This window comes from Mesocricetus auratus, unplaced genomic scaffold (genome assembly GCF_017639785.1).
Source record: "Mesocricetus auratus isolate SY011 unplaced genomic scaffold, BCM_Maur_2.0 Super-Scaffold_100714, whole genome shotgun sequence".
NCBI lineage: Eukaryota > Metazoa > Chordata > Mammalia > Rodentia > Cricetidae > Mesocricetus > Mesocricetus auratus.
In genome coordinates, this window is record NW_024429270.1 from 982,249 (window position 1) to 987,711 (window position 5,463).

A 5,463-nucleotide genomic window follows, 5' to 3' on the forward strand; every position below is an offset into this window, starting at 1 on the left:
ACCTTAGTATCTGAGCTCTCCAGGCTGAGAGGCAAGGGCTCTCTCTGGACACTGTCACCGGGGAGACCGGCTCCCAGTTCTGAGGTCCCTGTGAGTCACAGCTGGCTTCATGGGTTAGCAGCCTGAGCTGCCTCACAAAACCACAGCGGACTACACAGTGACAGCTCGGTGTTGGAAGAATGTTGTTGCCAGACTGGTTTATGAAACATCCCAGCTCCGAAACCAGGCTGGGTTGCGCTGCATTGGGCGGTGTTCTGGGACAACCCCCACCCCCTCATACAAGGATGCATGCAGGACCCTTAACCTCAACACACCCTCTGAGGGCTCAAAGAAGTCAGCCACCACCTCTGAGCTGTCGCTACGGCTCAAGCGGCAAAGGTGCCTGCTGCCAAGCATGGTGACCTGCAGCTCCCCAGAACCACATGGTGGAAAGAAAGATCTGGCTCTCACAAGTTGTCCCTTGAACCCCACACATGTGTCATGGCATACACATATCCCCCAGAATAAATGAGATTAAAAAAAAAGTCAGCCACCTCCTCCAGGCAAGGCAAAGAGGGGAATGTGACCCCAGGCTACCACCCTACGCCATGCCGGTAAGACACGGGGTCAGGGAGTTGGAGGACTCCCCAGAGGAGTCTGCAGGCATTGTGGTCAATCTCGAGCCATGAGTAGGGAGGACAGTGACAGCAATGACAACTGCTGGTCCCAGCCCCTTGCCGAGGAGGGCTCTGCACACATTTCTGTGCTGTTCCAGGTCTCAAGGTCCTGAAACAAAATTTCCACAAAGCAGGTAGCTAAAAAATGACTGTCCTGAAGGCTGGGGTCTCCAGCCGAGGTCTCCAGCAGGGCCCTGCTCCTTCGGCTGGCTCTAGCAGGGAGCCCTCGCCTCCCTGGTTGCTGCGGTAACCCTTGGTTTTCCTTGGCTGGAAGAAAGAATACTTCTTGCTTGTCCCTGTCTCTGTCTCATACTCTGAGCTTCCCTTGTGTCCAGAGTTCCCTCTTCTTAGAAAGACACTGACCGTATCGTACTCAAGGGCCTACTCTAATCAATATGACCTCACATACATCGGCAAAGATCACATTTCTAAATAAGGTCACGGTCACTAGTTCAGGGCACATACATTATTCAACCCAGTAAATCACATGTTAATTCTCTAACACACCTGACCCTGCTCTTACCTGTGTCACACAGACGAGAGATTCAGAGAGGCTCAACAACTAGCCAGAGGTCACACAGCCACACCTGGGAATCCAGCAATATTGTCTCTCACCTCATCCTCCTCACTTCCTCACGTCCGTCACCCACAAAGCTCCTCCCGTGCAACCTTGAGGGGCCAGGTTTACAGTTCACAAAGGAAAATGGGGGTGCTGCTAGGGACTCCATTCGTTGTCCAGGTTCATACAGTGAGTAAGTGGCAGGTCCGTCGGGCCCAGTCGGGCACACTCTACCACGTAGGCTCCACCAGGTAATCTCACGGGAGCACTCTGCGACTGAAATAAGCCGGTCGGAAAGCTATTGGCCCAGCGTGATCGATGGCATTGCCGTGTGTCCTGATAACATCCACTTCTGCCACACCTGCCAAGGTTGTAAAAGGCTCTAGCTGGGCTCCTCAGGTGTCACACAGGTGCCTGCTACTTTCTGTGGGCAGCAGGGCCAATGGTGTGAGTAGTCACACAGTGGAGATCTGACCAAGAGTCCACAAGGAGGGCTGGAGAGGTTACTTAAGCACATACTGCCTTTGCAGAGGAACTGAGTTTGGTTCCCGACACTGTCTTCTGGGGTCATGGGCACGTGTATCACGCACACATACACACGCGCGCACACACACACACACACACGTAAACGTAAAAGCAAATCTTAACAGAGAAGGATCCATGAGACACAGACGTGATGCACACGCGTGTATTCCCAGCAGTGCAAAGACCAAGGCGAGAAGCAAGGATGAGGCCAGCCTGGGCTACGTAAGGCGACCTGGGTTGTGTTGTTGCTGTTACTATTATACGTGATTATTTACAATGATTTTCCCAGCTTCCCGATGACTTAACAGGCCTTACTTTACTTTTATCTCCAGCAGCAATCACCACACTTTTTGTTGATTTTTAACTATCACGAGTGCCGTTTTCAGAATGCGTTTTGCTAACAGGTTAACCAGTGAGTTGTAGAGATTCAGTTAGGGCCTTGGCAGCTGTGGAGTCATGGATGGATTCTTGGGGTTGTGTGATGCTGATGCTCTCTCTCAGGCCCCGTCTCTGACTGCTGCAAGACTCAAGCAGCACTCGCCTCCACTCTAGACTTCTCTGTTGCCTTCAGAACAAAAGCCTAAAGATGAAACTTAAGTCCTATCTCCATATTAAATCCCTTCATACCAGTTCCCATCACTCTAAGGCATAGGCTGTGCCTCAAGCTCACTCTATAACCCTGGAATGGCCTCAAACTCAAGGTCATCCTCCTGCCTTGGGCCTCTTGAGTGGTGAGATTACAGGCATGAGTCACAGCACATGCCTTCCTTTCATTTACTTTGTTTTTAAAAGCTCCAGTGCCTTCCTGTGGAGCTTACGATAGATTCCTCATTGTACCAACCACACTGCTCAAGCTGGCCCAAAGACACAGTCCTCTTCCCATTAACTCCAGTCACAGAGTCCCTCCTGACCCCCAGACATGTCACCAGACCTCTGTACTTGCTGTTCCTGCTGCCTGGACTGCCATCCCCTGCGAGCTGCATGCTAGCTCCTCCCTCCCGAGCCACCTTAGAGTCAGGCAGAGGCCCCCGGTCACTCTCCATGGTGTCTAACTATTGTCATTCCCTATGGCACTTACCGCCACCTGCCATCACCCTGCTGCGTGTCTGTCTCCTTTGCTTCCCAGTTGTCTTTCTTTCATGAGGCAGAGGCTTCTGGTCTCATTCTCTGCTGCCCTCAGCACCTGCCACACTGCCCAGCACATGCTAGGTCCACACTTCCCAGCACACACTAGGTCCTCAAACACATAGTTGTTTAATGAATAAGAGTCTGGTATGGAAGCAAAGAAACAAAGACCAAGAGAGTGAAACCCAAGAGGAAGCCGCTGGGGACACACTGGCAAAAGAGAAGCAGGGGCTGAGCCTCCACCAGGAGGAAGTCTGGGACCAGACCTAACTGGGGGTGGACATGACCACATCTTTGGGCCAGCCTTGAACAGCCTCACCATTTGCCACAGTGAGGAATCTGTTGTAAGCTCTATGAGAAAGGCCTCCAACGCCGGCTGCAGCATTAGTCAGGGTTAGAAAGAGAAGCCAGATAACCCTCTGTGGCTCCAGTTCCGGTTATTGTTACAGACACCAACCAGAGAAGAGCCCATTGGTCTATGTCACCACGGATAGCCCATAACAGCCACTTGGATTAGGTGGTAAAGGCTCTAAGCTCAAAGGTGAACTAAATGTGTACCCAGTCATTCTCTGGGCCCTTTTGCTGGAACCTCTCCAAGGTGCTGAAGGCTAATTGCACCCTCTTTCTTGGAGGCCTGGGGAAAGTACAAAGATCAACCTGCCTCTGAAGGTTCCTGGGGAGAAGGGGCAGTATGGGGAAAGAATGCCTTAGGACCTTGAGCACAGTTGGTGACATTGGAGCTCTGGAAGTCAAAAGAAACACCACCAAGGCCAGGAATCCCAGTGGTTAAGAAAATGTGCTCTGGAATAAACCCTCTCATAGCTAAGCAACCTTGGGTAAGATCCTACCTTTCCATGGCCTGTAAAAATATAGATGACTGCCACTTATCCCTCAAGGAGATGCTGAAGAATGAAGAATGAATATGATAATACACACAGAAAGCCTGGCAAGCCTGGCACATACATTCTCAATCTCTCTCTCTCTCTCTTTCTCTCTCTCTCTCCATATATATTTTGGAGGTGCAATTTCCCTATTTAGCTCAGGATAGTCTCACACTCATGATCCTCCTGACTCAGCCTCCTGAGTGCCAGGGTTACAGATATGTGCAATCACAACCTGTCCCCATGACGGTGCTTTCTTGGGTGGGGGCAGTTGTATGCCAGGCTCTCCTGCATTCCTTCTACAGAATAACTGGTCTGGTCCTTCATCCATGTCAACTTCGTGAAACAGAGACTGTTCCAGGTTGAAGGAAACTAACGAGAACTGTGCACAGCACGTGAGCATGGGTTTCCAGCTGCTTTAGGGGGCACTCTCAGGACAACTGGCAAATTCCCATGTGGACGACACATTAGACAGATGTGCTGCTCCAACAGTAGCTTTTCATGCTGCTCACTGGGCAGTGGATATCAAAGAGCTCCTTGTTTTTTTCAGTAAGTACATGGTTCTGCATGGGAGAGGAAAGAGATACTACGTCTGAAACCTCTTAAAAGAGTTCAATGGGTCTGGGAAATGGTAGCACATGCCTTTAATCACAGGCAGAGGCAGGAGGATACCTATGAGTTTTAGGCCAGCTTGGTCCATAGAGTTCCAAGCCAGCCAAGGCTACGTGGTTGAAATCCTGTCTCAGAAAAACCAATTATGATAATAATAAAAGATTTCAGAGGAAGCTGGGTTCGTCCCAGAACTCCGAGGCAGAGGCATGCAGATCTCTGTGAGTTTGAGGCCAGCCTGATCTACAGGGTGAGTTCCAGGACAGCCAAAGCTACACAGAAAAAAAAAAAGAACCAGAGACAGCACATGCTCAGAGAGAGGGAGAGAGAAGAAAGTTTAGACAGCTGTGAATGAGAGTTCAATGACAGCTTGATTCTGGGGGCTGGGGATCCAGGGACTTTCTCTCCTTTATTTTGAGGTGGGGTCTTGCTTTGTAACCCAGTGTACCCTTGGATTCTCGATCCTCTGCTTCAGCCTCTTAGGTGCTGGGCATTAAAGATAATGGGCCATGCTATTTAACTTCTCACATTTTTAAAGACAGGATTACAGTTTGTAGCCCTGGATGGCTTTGTTTATTCTTATAACTTTTCTATAAAGCCTGTAGTTATGGAAAATGGAAAGGAGGCCTTGTCTGGTCCCTGATACTGGAAGGTTTCAGGGTCTCTCTGAAGGTTCAGGGCGGCCCTATGCTTGTGGGCAGAGACCTGTTTGACCTCAGTGCTGAAAGACCCTTGTCCTGGAAATCCCCAGCCCTGTATGGATCAGCCTGGCTTGTCACTCTACTCCCAGGTGACCCTCAGAGGTTGCTGCCAAGTTTATGATCCTCCTGCCTCATCTCCCAGAGCGTGGAGATTACAGGCATGTGGCTTCACACTCAGTTTAGCGGAACCTTGATGCACACCGACATACATGATGACTTCACTGGAAAATTCCACACGTGACTTCATGTGAAGTTGAAATGCAGACACATTAAAAAAAATAGCACACAAGCCAAATGAGGTGGCACAGGCCTGTCATTCCAGCATGCAGGAAGCAGGCTGGAGGACCAAGGCCTGTTTCAAAACACACACTTTTAAAAATTATTTAACTATTTTTTTTGGGGGGGGA

General features: G+C 50.1%; 1 long non-coding RNA gene across 1 annotated transcript; it reads right to left on the minus strand.

The window, feature by feature from the left end:
- Nucleotides 1-2,030: 2,030 nt before the first annotated feature.
- Nucleotides 2,031-3,161, minus strand: LOC121137918. Its single transcript, XR_005875187.1, has 2 exons — nt 2,819-3,161; nt 2,031-2,305 (listed from the first exon to the last, which is right to left on the minus strand). It is a non-coding gene; the product is annotated as an uncharacterized LOC121137918 (long non-coding RNA).
- Nucleotides 3,162-5,463: the final 2,302 nt, after the last annotated feature.